Source organism: Equus przewalskii, chromosome 1, assembly GCF_037783145.1.
Source record: "Equus przewalskii isolate Varuska chromosome 1, EquPr2, whole genome shotgun sequence".
Lineage (NCBI taxonomy): Eukaryota > Metazoa > Chordata > Mammalia > Perissodactyla > Equidae > Equus > Equus przewalskii.
The window spans coordinates 16,355,276-16,370,963 of NC_091831.1; the positions used below are offsets into that span (position 1 = coordinate 16,355,276).

Here is a 15,688-nt window from a genome sequence, read left to right on the forward strand (position 1 = left end):
ATCAGGATAATATATACACATACATATACAAAATCATATATATATGATAAAAATAAGATTTGGAATGATGCTTACTTTGGGTTGGGGGATGAAGTGATGGAATGGAGGAGGCCAATACAATTAATCTGATGTTTTGCATGAAGGGCAACAGAAAAAAGATCATTGTAAAGAATGACCTCAATTACATATCTGTATATCATCTATATCTATATCTATACCTATATCTTTATACCTGGGAGGAAATACAAGAAAGTTTTCTCTTTAGAACATGAATCTGAATTCATTTAAATTTATATTTTTCCGAACTTTTCCCAAGAAGTTTCTATGACAGAGAAAGAATAAGAATATTTTCTACTATTTTGAGGCCCCTGAATTGTTTCAATTGTTACCATAAGAACATGTAATCTTGAAAACAAGAACAATAGAGTAATAAAGTAATAACTTGTAGCATTTTAGAAAGCCAGCATATCTGTGCCTGTTATTTATGTTACATATTACAGGATAAAAGTAGCAAGTATTAGTACTTGCCTGAGATAAAAATATTAATGAAACAAGTTCTAGAAGAAATCTTGTATGTAAATAATTATAATTAAGATAAATAATAGTCAATTACAATTAAAATAAATTATTTATTTTAACTTTAATTATTTATATATACTCATTAAGATTTAGGAAACTTACAAGCAGTTTCTGGAAAAATAATTGAACACAGCACTGGAACAATCTTTTGTTAAATGGATCACGCTTGACTGTTGATGTTAGAGCCAGACGAAGTAGTTATCTGTTTTAGAGGTCATTAAAGCAGCCTAGAGGATAATAACAAAAATCTGATTGTGTGTAGTTATTCTCATCAGAAACGATCTAGTATGATAAAAGTTGAATGACGCTATAACTTTAAATTGTTTTATTTAACTACTTAGGCTGTAAAATTAGTTTAGATTAGGATTAAGAATACAGTAACAAAGTTTGCCATCTGGTGGTCAGTGTGATACAAATCATATGTCTTCACTTAATATGGTTCTATGTCAGAATTTTGACCTGGGTCTAAACATGCGAAGACAATATGGGTACTAAATAAATTCATGGGTAAAATTAAAGCCATGGCAGAGAACAGTTTATTGTGTGATTTGGTCAGATAACAGCTTCGGTATATTGAATAATGGCCCCCAAAGTTCTCCAGGTCCTAACCCCTGGAAGCTGTGAAAATTACTTTACATGGCAAAAGGGATTTTACAGACTTGATTAAATTAAGGATTCTGAGATGGGGAGATTATCTTGATGGCCCGTAAATGTAACTATGTCTTTATATAAGGGAGGCAGAGGAAGATTTGACTACAGAAGGCATAGAAGATTTGAATACTACTCAGGCAAGATATGACACTACAGGCTTTGAAGATGGAGAAAGGGGCCAGGAGCCAAGGAATGCAAGGAGTGTGGCTTTAGAAGCTGGAAAGGCAAGAAAATGGATTCTCTTCTAGAATCTCTGGAGGGGATGAGCCCTGACACCTTGATTTCAGCCCAGTAAAACTGATTTTGTACTTTTGATCTCCAGAACTATCAGGGGGATAAATGTGTTGTTTTAAGTGAGTTGTGGTAATTTGTTACAGTAGCCATAGGAAACTAACACAATAGCTAAGTGGACGAAGGCCTGAGGCTGGAGTGATCTAAGTGCTGTAAGAAAATTAACTCACTCTAGTGATTGATGCTACATATGACCAGATCTGTCAACAAACAAGGCATTATTACTCAAACTAATTTTTTTGAAGCCTGGGAAAAGTCATCAAAATTCAGAAAGAAATCAAACAGAAGGCACAAGAATGGTGAATGCATTTTACTCTACAAATGTTTTTGGTCTCTTCCTTAAAGCATGGCAGAAATGTTAAAGTACATGCATATTTCACTAACTAATGCAGTGTGATATATTTTGGAATGTTAAACACTAACCAAAGCAAGCACCTAGCCTGTGGTGGAGGATAGATTTAAAGTAAAATTAAGCTTGAGACAAAATTTAGTAAGTTCAACAAAATGAAAAGGTATCACTGGTCTGAGAAGTAATATGCAGCCTATTCCTTCCCTTTATTATTTTTACCAATTCCTCTATGATTTTAACCAATCCTGTTTTCTGGGAAGTGAAGAAGAAAATGTCTACATACAATGCTAAGAATATCTATTAGTATTGGAATCACTCTAACGTGTACTTATGCTTGAAGAATAGAAGTATGCAGACTTAGTTTTTTAGTTCTCAGAATTCAGGGAAACAGGAAGTCTGATTGTCAAGGTCATAATCAGGTACAAGGAAAACATAAACTGCAGATATTGAACATCATTGGTTTAGTTCAATAAACATTTACTGAGTACAGACCAGTTTCCAGGGACTATGCTAGGCACTGAGAATGGAAAGACAGGACTCTCTGCCTCAGAACGTGTAATTTAAATATGCCGTGAAAGAGAAATCCGCACCAGCTATGGCAGCAGAGACAGGTCATTTAAGTCATACAGGGAGTGAGTGGACGGTGGGCTAGGAAGGCTTCCACACGAATCTAGAAGAGGGAGTTAATTAGGAGAAGAAGAAAGACCAAGACAGGAGGGGTAAGAGGAGAAGGAAGGAAGGGAAAGAGAGAGAGAAGAAAGATGAAAATACAATAAGCAGAAAGACTAGAATAGGAAATGTAAAGGCAAAGAGTTATAAAATACCATGGAACACTCAATATTTTGCTTACCTTAGACCATAAGAGAATGTAGTGGAAATGAAGCTAGACAGGTAGGCAAGGCCTCACGGCCTGTGTCACAAAAAGCGTTCTGTAGGAGATGGGGAACCGAGGTATATTAGCTTTCATCTTTTAATTTAAAATTTTTAGTGCAAGACCTGAAAGTTTTATTGTCCAAAAGTTATATTTGCTTTAAAATTTATCCTGGCTATTTTTTTTCTTAAAAATTAAATTATGAAATGTATCTTGAGAATAGTACACAAAACTCATACATACAATTTGAAGAATAATTATTGTTATAGGTTGAATTGTGCCCCCTGACCAAAAGATATGTTGAAGTCTTCACCCCCAGTACCTCAGAATGCGATCTCATTTGGAAATAGGATTGTTGCAGACGTAATTAGTTACAATGAGATCATATTGGAGTAGAGTGGGCTCCCTATTCCAATATGACTGGTGTCCTTATAAAAAGAATGTAATGTGAAGAGACAAAGGGAGAATGCATGTGAAGATGAAGGCAGAGATCAGGCTGATGCATCCACAAGCCAAGGAAAGGCAAAGATTGACAGCAAAAGACCAGAAGGCAGGAACGAGGCATGAAACAGATTTTCCCTCACGGCCTTAGAGGGAACCAACCCTGCCAATTTCTTGATCTTGCACTTATAGCTTCTAGCATTGTGAGATAATAAATTTCTCTTTTTAAGCCACAAATCTGTGGTACTTTGTTGCAGCAGCCCTAGGAAACCAATACAGTTATATAATGATCATCCATGTACTTACTGTTGCTTAAGAGAGAATGATCAATATCTTTGAAGCTCCTATGTTCCTTCCCAGATTGTATCTCTCTCCTTCCAGATGATACCTATATCCTGAATATTGTGTTAATTGTTTTCTGTATTTTAAATAGTTTTCCATATCTGTGTGTATTGCTAAACAATATATGGCTTAGATATGGATGTTGTCATTCTTTACGTGTTGTATATATCCTACAATTTGCTCTTTCTGCACACTAATGATTCTGAGATTTATTCCTGTTGTTCCCTATCTGTGTAACTCTTTTGTCAATCTCATAAAGTTCCACTACATAAATACAGCAGAATTTATAAATAGACATCTGTGTTAGTTCCACTTTTTTGCTATCACAAATAATATTGCCAAGAAAATTTTTGCACCTATCTCCTAGTGCACACGCGCAAGTTTCTTTAGGCTATTCACCCAGGAGTATGTAATGTATATCTTACACTTTGCTAAATATTGTCCTGTAATTTTTTCAAATTATGAATTTCCGCTTTTCACTTTAAATGAAATTTGATTACCTTTAATCCATCTGAGATTAACTTTTGTGCATAAGCAAGTTGGAATCCTATTTCATTTCTTCCATATGGATAATTAATTGTCCCACCATCATTTATTAAATATTCTACCCTTTTCCTTCTGACATGCAAATCAAGCAATAGATCAAATTCCCATATATTTCCATATATTCATGTGGAGTCTATTTCTGGACTTTCTATCCAATTCCATAAGCGATCTACCCTTTAGTAAGCACCATATTAAATTTTGATATCTGGAAAGGCAATTCCCCCCAAACATTTTCATCTTTTTCTGGAGTATCCTGATTTCCTTTCCTTATTTAATATCAGTTTATTTTAAAATATGTTTTGATATATAAAAGAGATGATATGTTTTTTATATATAATATATATACATCTATGTTTATCTGTAAGTTAATGTGTATGTTACATATATCCGCTAGGTTAAAAGCATAAAATAATGAACACTCATGAACCAATCACCCAATTCAGGAATTGGAACGTTACTAAAACTTCCCACTCCTTCCTCTGTGCTCCTTTCCTATTTCATTCCCCTGCTTCCTCACTTCAAAGGTAACTACTAGTGTTAATAGTTGTGGCTCTTTTTGATGTTTATACATATGTTCTCTAGTTGTAAAGAGTTGTCTTCAACTTGGTGTTTTCACTTAAGCTTACGTTTCTAACATTTATTCATGTTACTGTGTGAGGCCATAATTTGTTTATTTTATCCCCAATGATTTGTACTGACATATATCAAGTTTCCAGATAAGTGTGGGCTTTTTGCTGGCCTCCGTATTCTGTTCTCTTGATCTAATTCACTATTCCTGTGCAAAAATATGATGCTTTCTCAATTACTTTAGCTTTATAATAAGTCTGGGCATCTTGAAAGGCAAGTCATCTAATCTTATTCTTCTTTGTCAAGAGTGTCTTGGATATTCTTGATACTTTGCTCTTCTATGTAAATTTTAAAATTATCTTTCATGTTCTATAAAAACCTGTTGCAATGGGAATTTCATTAAATCTATAGATCAATTTGAGTAGAACTGGTAACTTTACTACACTGAATCTAGAGTTCATGAAGATATTTCTCTCTATTTAGTTGGATCTTCATTAATGTTTCTCAGTAAAGATTTATAAAACTTTATAATTTTATAACTTTATAATTTTCTACATACAAATTTTGCATATCTGTTAAAATTGTGCCTAAACAGCTTATATTTTTGTTGTTATTATAAGTAATATTTCTTAAAATAAAATTTACTGGGGCTGGCCCTGTGGCTGAATGGTTAAGTTCGCATGCTCCGCTTCGGCAGCCCAGGATTTCACCGGTTTGGATCCTGTGTGTGGACATGGCACTGCTCATCAGGCCAGGCTGAGGTGGCGTACCACATACTACAACCAGAAAAGGCAGTCGCAGCTAGAATATACAGCTATGTACTGGGGGGCTTTGGGGAGAAGAAGAAGAAGAAGTAAAAAATAAATAAAATCTACCATGTGTTGTTTGTGTATATAAAATACGAAATTTTCTTGTGTGTATTTAGTTTATTTCTAGTTACTTGCTAACTTTTTAATATTTCTAATAATTCTTCCACAGATTCATTTATATTTTTGTGCAATTACATAATCTGTGAATAATGAAAGACATTTATCGGTATGTGATCTGTACATTTTTTAATTCTTCTCTTGACTAACTGCACTGGCCAGAGGCACTAGTACAGTTTTAAATAGAGGTGGGGACAGAGGGCATCCTTCCCATTCAGGATTCAAAAGATGCGCTTTGTACATTTCTCCACTGAGTACCACATTTGAGTACGTTAGACTTGTACAGATACTTTTTTTCTGTTAAAGGAAATTCCTTTGTATTCCTAGTGTGCTAAGATTATTTTTTAAATCATGACTGATGATGAATTTTCTGTATTTACTATGATGAACATAATTTTCTTTTATAAATATGATAAGCACCAATATTCAGAAGTTGGGCAGTGGACAAACGACGAAAAGCAATAATCGTGGAGGTGGTTAAAGGACCAAACTGCATGAAGTTATAGATGTTAAAGGAAGAGAGAGCTTCAAACAGGAGGAGTGTTCAGATGAGCTGCCATACTCTGCTCCTGATTTTTGTCTCTCACCTTTAACAGACTGTGTGACTCCATCACACTGCTTCCAATTCTTCTTGATATTATCCTGACCTGGTATTAGCAACACTTTTTAAAAAATGTATCTACTTTCTTGAACTCATGCACCATATTTTTGAACTTAGTTTGGCAACAGCTTTCCATTTCTTTCTTTCTTTTTTTTTTTTTTGAGGAAGATTAGCCCTCAGCTAACTACTGCCAGTCCTACTCTTTTTGCTGAGGAAGCCTGGCCCTGAGCTAACATCCATGCCCATCGTCCACTACTTTATATGTGGGACGCCTACCACAGCATGGCGTGCCAAGTGGTGCCATGTCCACACCTGGGATCCGGACCAGTGAACCCCGAGCCACCGAGAAGCGGGACGTGTGCACTTAACCGCTGTACCACCGGGCCGGCCCCACCATTTCTTAAGGATTTACTTTACTCCATAATTCATTTTAATTTTATTGGCCCTTTAATATTCTTGGCCCAGAACTGTTCTTGTACATCTGATAACTTAGAAGTTTAATAGGAAGGCCTTGGCTTGCTTCTCCTGATAATAATTTTTCACAAACAGGAAACTAAAATTTCAGGAGATTGTAGCTGACTACTGCTTATGAGATGCACTTCTCAGCCCATCAATAGCACTGGAGGGTCCTTACTGTAAAGGACTCCTCTTGTAGTACCATTATAATCCTCATTAAAACAAACAAGGAAACAACCACCAAAAAGAGCAGATACCGTGCAAATAAGACTATGGTTTGGATTTGCAGTTCTATTCACACTGGGCGGCTCTGCAATGTTTTTGGTTAAAATTTTATTCCTATAACATCACTTTTTGAGTATGCCTCCTCTATTGAGGAGAATGCTACTGATTGATCATCTGATTAAAGAAGAGTCGCAATACCTCAATTCAAAGTCTATGAGCTGCCAAATGTAATGATTAGCAGCCTTAGTGATGCCCCTAACACTTCTGCCAAATAGTGAAAATGTGAGAATATTGTTGTAAGAAGTCTTGATCTTTTCCTTGTTCCTCTGTTAGCTATTCTACACAGATCATGTGAGCAGAAAGCACAATTCTGTGGACGTGCATTGTTGATGGTCTTTTTGACATACTCTAATGGACAAAGCACTGAACAGAATATTGCTAGTAAGGGTAATTTCTGAATAGCTGCTCTTTTTATGCCTTCTTACATTGCTTCTGGATACTAGTAACAACTACCGCATCTTTCAAATTCTACCAAACGCTATCAGCGTGCCATATGCTAGGAAGGTTCATCATGCTGTGATGCCTGTATGATCTCTCCTCTTGTAAATTCTGGCATGTATTTGGCTCAAGAATATTCAGACTCACCTAAATTGACAAAAATCATGGTGACACAAGTCCAGTACTTTACTTGGACTTTTTTCCTTGATTTTTTTCCCCTTTTAAAATAGTTTATTTTCATAGCATTTAACTAATTGCATTAGGTAAGTTGGTTACCTCTGTATCCCCCTTTCCCCCCTCTTTCAGGTAACATTTCTTTTCTTTTTCTCTGTTTTCCAAATGGCTACTCTGGGAGTATATTTAAGCTGGGACAATTTCTATGACTGTAGTATAGCCAAATATACAGAAACTATGGAAGTATCCATAAAGAGTTAATTCCTGTTTCTCTATCACTACAATGAGTTGTTCAATATCAATGTGACAAAAAGCATAAATCAAAATACTCTGTCTGGAATTTTAAGCTCTACTCAGTGTGTTTCAAAAAGGAAAAGCGGGACAATTTAGAGTTCATCAATTATATCACATTAAATTAGCCTCCATCATTGACTTGGCTTGACAGCCTTCATCTATTTTAATTTACAACAAAAAGGACAGCCAAGTACAGCATAGTAGCAATGACACAGTCAAAGGGAGGCTCCGTCTTCTTAGTTATAAAAAATGCTTTGTTTTGGTACCATTAAGATGTCATTAAAGTAAAAGTCTCTAACTCAAAGGAAGTTTCAAAAGGGCACATAATACGATATATCTCATAATATTTACATTCATAAAATTTGGTTATAATGAAATTTTATATCTAACACATTAAAATTTTTCATTAATTAAAAATACATGGTATGCTTGGATTATAAAGTAAAAATTCCAACTGTAATATTCTGTTAATACAGCAGAATAGAACCAGTTCTTTATGTTGTGCATCATTCTATTCCTTCAGAGACACATATTTGTCATATAACAGAAACAATAGTTTACAAACATTCATGAGTGAGGTCAGTTTAGTCAACTTGAATCAGGTAAACAATACGTAATGTAAACAACAGCCAAGGCAGGTTGTGCTGATTTGTCATGGAGGTTTTGGCTTTGAAGTTGAATAATAAAGGTAGATACCTGGGGAAGACATGACCACGTTAACTGACGACTCCCAGAGCCAAACAAATAGAATATGAATATATTCTATTTAGAATATAGTAAGACATACCATTATACTTTCCTTAGTAGAAAACAAGAACATTCAAGGAAAAGATAGGTACAATCCTAGAAAGAATATAAGATGATAAGCCTTTGTATATTTAAATATAGTATATTGATTTAGCAAACAGTAGTTGAACATCTTATTATATACTTGGTACCGTGCTAGGTACTGAAGCTAAAAGGGGAATAACACACTTCCTGCCTTTTATTAATTTTGAAAAAATGTGTTGTGACATTCATTCTTCAACTACTTATTATTTATTCTGTTACTACTGGATGGCTGGAAATATTTACTCAACTAATTTCTTATTATTTTATGATTTTTCTCACTAGCTACACAGAAATATACCAATGCTTTTCATTTTTAACTTAATGTCAATATTATATTTGTTTATATTGTAAAAGATTATGATATAGTTCTAATATATATAGGGTTATCAACACCATGAATGTATGCTCTATACATAATGTAGATTAAAACACAGATCATTTTTACCCTTTGTGGTTTTTGTTATATTTTTGTCGGTTTTGGATTTTCTTTTCTTTTTCCAGCTTTATTGAAGTGTGATTGACAAATAAAAATTGTATATATTTAAGCAGTACAACATGATGCTTTGATATATGTACACACTGCAAAATTATTACCACAAACGAATTAACTTATGCATCACCTGACATAGTTGACATCACACTAAATAATATTCCACTGTGTGTCTGTGTGTGTATATATATATACAGGATGACATTACTAGGTTTAAAATACTGAGAGCCTGGACTGAGTACTGGGAGCTTCAAATACTCACTTGCCTTTTACCAATTTCACTTTCTATCTTTCGAAAAAAGAATGTTTAAATATTATTTATAAATACTTCACACCTTTCAAAATGAAACTGTCACAGAAATAAGTTATACTATCACAGTATTGAGTTTCAGGGGCAGTTTAAATTCTTCATTTTGTTAATGGCCCCTTGGGTTTAGGCCTGACAATCATAGAAAATTCTCCTTCAGATTAGCACTGCTAAAGTCAAATTTGGAAGATGTCATCTGCTGACAACTCTCCTTTTCTAAACTAAGAGAAAGTTTGGGATTTTTCCTTTCTTTTTCTTTTTTAATTTGTCAGTTAGTTGATCTTTCCCAAAGCAAGTTATGAAAGCATAACTTTTATTTCATCAAAGTCAGTACCCTTTTGTTATTCAGGAAATATTAACTAAACCTAAACCATGTTTTACAATCTCTTTTATCTCCAAGGTGTCATATAAATGGATAGAGAACTGTAGTGTTTGTATGTGTGTGTGTGTGCGACATTTTGTAACATTTGTAAATAACTGGAAAAGCAGAATGTACTCAATCACTTGAAACTGAATTTCAATAAGACTTTACCGTCCCAAAATAAAGCAAGGAAAAGCGAATCTATTATTTAATCTAGTCATAACAAATGCCTTATTCCCATCTGGGGAAATTCTTTTCCAAAGGCAGCCTCTTTTATAATATCTTTGTGTTCCACTCACAACGTTATTAGTTGTGTTGAAAATCAAATCATGTTTAAATAAGTTTTATTACTCCCCAAAATATCATTTATTTACTATCAAGAATTTAAAAGAATGTCAGAAATGGTGTTAGGTGCATACAGAATGGATATAACAGTATCAATTTCTTTGACAATTCATTTTATATATAAATTCAAAAGTCAGGCTTCTCCACATAACAGTAATAACTGCATTTTACTTTAAGCAAGATACCTGTCTAATATTTCCTTTCTAAGAACTTATCCAAATTAGTTTCCCAATACAAGAACACCCAAAGTCTATCTATAATTAATTATACCTATTAAAAACATACTTCATATATTAAACATTTCATTTTTTCTGAATTCACATATGTATATGCCTATCAGTAATTTACTACTATAATTATGCACATATTTACAAACATAACCAACCATAGGACAAGTCTGGTTTTATACCCTGATATAGAATAAATAGCACTTGACACTGTCAGAAGAGAGGGTTCAGGTTTGTTAGTGTGTAGACATGACAAATCACTAAACCTTTCAGCCTTGGTTTCTCTAGCTGAAAAATGGAGACAGAATAGCTACACCACTCACCCGAGAGTTTTTTATGAAGAGCAAATGAGCTAATGCAGTTTCCCAAATTTAAATGATTCCAGCATGGCCTTTGTAAATTTTGTCATTCCCTAATACCACTTGTGCTATTATTTACCTATTCTTTTAATTTAAATATACCCATCTTTTTACTAGGCAAATTTATTTCAAAATAAAACTTGCACCAAAATGAGGGTGTCTCCTTGGAATTTCAGAAGACAAAAAAAAAACTTACAAACGAACAAATAATTCAGCCCTATTTAATGCCAGGTGTTTATACATCACCTAAAATTGCCTTGACCACCACATAAAATCACATTCCACATCGGTGGTAATTTACTTCTCATATTTTGGGAAACACTGAGCTAATGTATTTCAAGAACTTAGATGATAAGCACTATACAACTCTAAGATATTATCATTATTAAGTGGTCACTCAACTATATGATATTCATAAAAATATTTAACCAGTCCTATTAATAAGGTTCCATAAAACTTCTTTGTATTATGCAACTGAATACAACTATTGGGACATTAAATACGATGAGAAAGAACCTAAATGAATTCATTACATGTTATTAATATATTAGCCATCTGTTTAATGGATCCATCTCGTTTAACAGGGCTTTGAGAGAATGAACTCCAGCCTAGGATAGATTGACTTGGAAAGAGAGCCAAGAGTTGAGAAAGTTGACCATATAGGTTCTACCCAGAAAAGAGGTAATGGCCAAATTTAGTTAGGAGAGATTACTGAGAGAGGAAAGAGTAGTGATGGGAAGAACATCTTCTTCATCTACTTTAAAGTTTTACTTTTGATCTGACCTTTGGCTACCATAGGATGTGTTTAAGAAGCTGGCAGTGGTCATGAGTGGGATGTACGTGTGTCTGCGTGTGTCTGCATGTGTGTGTGTCTGTGTAGACTATGAAAGTTGTGGTGATGGGGTAGAAGTTAGAAATAGGAAAGTGACATCTAGGAAAGGAAAATGGCAAATAAAAAAAAGAGATTAGGTCAAAAACCAGTATTATGACTAGGCTTTGATTAGGATTTATAATTGGTTTATCAGAAATATTGACAATCATTTAATTTACATGATACATTTACCATTCAAGTATCCTTTTTTAAAATGTACTTTGGTGGTAGAGACATGGGGCTGGGGAAATAGGAGGATAAAAGGTGGCAAGACTCTGGCCCCTCCTGCCCATCTCTCCATCAAATATAGCAATTTTTCTTGTATTTATTTTACATTTAGTCTTGTAAGTAATTTGGTTCAAAGGGTAATAAAGTTAACAAAAAGTGTGAAAATCAATGTTCTATTGAAAAAACGTAAACTAGCCACTGGATAAATAGATTTTTCTGGTCCAATAGCTTTGCTAAATCTTAGCCAATGTTTGTTCACATAAAATAGTGATGCATTTATAGCTACTAGAGTATTGGTAATAACCTGAATTTAAGTCCAATTTCACTTCTGCCCATAATAGGATATTAAAAAAGAAATAGGTGTAAAAAACATTTTGAAATAAGTACTTACCTCTCTGCTATTTAAATAGTAACAAAAGTATTGCTATATAATATAAAAGCAAAGGTTGGTGATATACCCTTATTTGAATAAAACCTTTCCTTTTTATTCTATTACATATTTTTTTAAAAAATCCAACTAATTTATAGAGAATTTTCCACAGAAATTGCCCCCCTCAGCATATAAATGTATCAAATTTCAATCGTTTTGCTAAGTGCCTTTTTAAGAATATGGCAACTTGGAAGCAATAATGTCTATATATAAAGAGGTACATTGCATTTAAAGAGGCTATGGAACAACAAAGACTCTGCCATACTCACAGATCATAACTAAGGTCAATTGATAAAGGCCTAAGCATTAGGAATACACTGAACAATGAGACAAAACTTTATTTTCTAAAATATTAACCTTTTCTAAAACTAGTATTTGGTTTTATAACTATCGTCTACATATTATTTATGTTGCATCTCAGTAGGTTACAAAAATCCATTCTATGAATTTCTAGTGGGGCTATTTTTAAAAAGTGCTTTAACAATCAAACATCCATTGTTAAGTAAAGCCTTCTAGGGCCCACTGGCTCCTAAAGGTAACAGAGGGGCCTTCACCTGTAACATATCTAGTACATATCCGTGCTTAGGATTCATGGCTCTTCACTGCAACTCTGTACATTGCCAGTGCCATATGGCAATTTATTCTGCAAGCTCCTGCACTGTCTTGCTGACTGACAATCATTCTTGAACTCCTGCTTCAAGAGTCTAGTACTTGAAGAACAGTTTGGATGCAATGAGATCCTCAAAGCAATGAGGTCCCATCAAACACCTATCAACATCTCTCATCATTAACAAGAGTTCCGCTACCTGTCAATAGTTGAAACTTTGCCTTACTGTAGTTGAGGGGAATATATAGTGTTTTCTTTAATCGTTCAGGAATTAGGAATTTAAATTATATTATTTTATGCCACTCTAGGGAAGAGTGTCAGAGCATTATGAATCAAAAGTGCTTCACTGATGAAGTTCAGAATTTTATATTCATCACTCAGTAAGGTGCTTGGCCAACTGTGTTCCAAATGTAGTACTCAGAGTTTCTATCAATTCTGTAACAGGTCCAGGGAAAAATGGAAGAAGACGATTTGGATATGAAGCCTATGAGTGTGAAACTTGAATTAAATGAGTTGCTTGAAAGTAACCATAAAATTAAACACATATTTGATATGTGCTGGTTTGGTCAGCTGGCTTGAAATCTATTCATTTTATAAATGCTCTTTGAGCATCTACCAATGTGTCAAGCAATCATCAGACCAGGTACTAGAGATGAAAGATAAATAAGGCAAAGTCTCTGCTATTCAGACCTTACGTTCTAGGAATGGAATTTTATTATTGCTGCAAAAATGCATATTAATAATGGCTAATGGCAGCTCCTGCGAAACGCTCCTATTCTCCTATGAGGACAAAGGGAGGAGTTTAGGAAAAGTGTGACTGAGGTTTCTAAACAGACATATATCAAGATCAGATCAGACTAGAATGCTCTAAGAATCAGTCTGTAAGGGAGCAATGCTTTCTGCTATAAAGGAACCATTTGGAGTACTGCACTGTTTTCTTCCTGAAAAGGCAATGCTTTGTCTTCAACCATTTGCACATGTGAGGGTTGTAGGTTTTTTTCTCAGTGTGTCAACGGCATTACTAATTCAAAATTAACACAACAGCACTTCCTCCTGAGAAAACAGAACGAATGCTATTCAAATTAAAGGAAATGCTAAGCTTTTTTAAAAAAAGTTATCTAATTATTTTTTCTCTCCTTGTTATGCCTTACAAGAACAGCAGAAAGAGAAAATAATAAACACCACTCTAATTTTGCCAAACTTGTAGAAATAAACTATATAAGGTAACTCAATGACAAAAAAAAATTATACCTCATATTTAGCAATCATTCATTTTTCTTTGCAATAAAACTATGTAGGCCTTCATCATTGTGCATTTGGCATACAGAAAAGCTTTGCTTTAGGAAATGTTGAAAAACTAATGAAGGGAAATTTTGATAATGAAATGAAAAATATAATATAACCATAAATTGTTTTCTCAGGCTTAACAAAAGCACCAAAAGCCTAATCTAATATAAATATAAAGAAAGGCCTTTAAAAATCACCAAATAATATATGGACGGTGTTCAATGACAATATTCAATTTATTGCAGAAAAAAGGGATATTTTGTAAAATACTTTCATACCCAGTAACAATCTCATATGTCTACAAAGACTATTCTGACTTTAAGGAATTATATCATCTGTAAATAAAAGCTTTCTTTAGTTTAAAACTGATTTTGGCATAAGATGGATTAGCTAAATGGATGGTTCCAGCATTTCGGATTCACAGACCAATCATGATGATAGTAATTTTGGCTATTTATGGAATGCTTATTACGTTCCAGAACTGTTTTAAGAGTCTTGATGTATTATCCAATTTTATTTTAGTAAAAGTCCATGAGGTACTTACTATTAGTATTCCCATTGTACAGATGAGAAAATGATACATAGAGAGATTAAATAATTTGCCCTAGGTCACATAGTTAGTAATTGGTAGAGTCAATATTTAAAATAAATTTTAAATGAAATTTGGGTCACTGACAGGGGAGCTCAAATTTCTTTATTTTGCCGTGAAAAGATATTTTTCAAAACCCCCAAACATCACTACCTTTACTATAATTTCATAAAAGATATCATAATTATAACACAATTAGAAAGAACATAATATTTCATTGGAATTACTTTAGGTTAATGAAAAACTTTCTTTTATTAACCTTATTTTTCTAGTTGTGAAGTGAAAATATAGTCATGGACCGGTTCCCATCCACAGATTCATGACTGGAAACCACTCACGTACTCCAAGCAGTTAGTTCTGTTGATAGCCACCCATGTTTCATGTGTTGAAAATTATTGTAAAAGAAACATAATTGTAGAATACAGTGTATTCTGCAATAGTGACGACAAATCAATTAAATTACAAGGAGAAAATGAGAAAGAAGAATAACATCTCTTAAGTACCATTACATGCTAACTACTTATACATATAGTATCTAATTTACCCAATAACTCTGTAATGAACATACTGTCATTCCCATTTTTATAGATGAAGAAACTAAGATTCAAGGAGGTTAGATAATTAACCAAGGTAACTGATATAGTACATAGTGAATTTTTCTCAGGGAAGTTTTATTCAGAAGTTCATATTTTAATTGAAATTATACTTTATTATGAACAACATTCAACTCTATTTGAATGAAGCCCCAGTAATACTATTTCTTCATGTAAATATCCCGACCCTTGGAGATTAAAAAAAAAAATGCAAAAAACCTTAGAGCTATAGAATTGCTTTGGAGAAAATCAAAACGGGAACTAAATTTTTTAAAAAACATTTACTTGCAATAATGTTATACACATACACAGACAACACAAAATCCTCACAGAGGGTCATTAGAAAAACAGA

At 33.6% G+C, this 15,688-nt stretch overlaps 1 protein-coding gene across 3 annotated transcripts in view; it reads right to left on the reverse strand.

Moving 5' to 3' along the window:
* Window positions 1-15,688, reverse strand: part of ATRNL1 (attractin like 1) — a 747,612-nt gene that overhangs the window by 232,514 nt on the left and 499,410 nt on the right. The gene's annotated exons all lie outside the window — the stretch shown is intronic.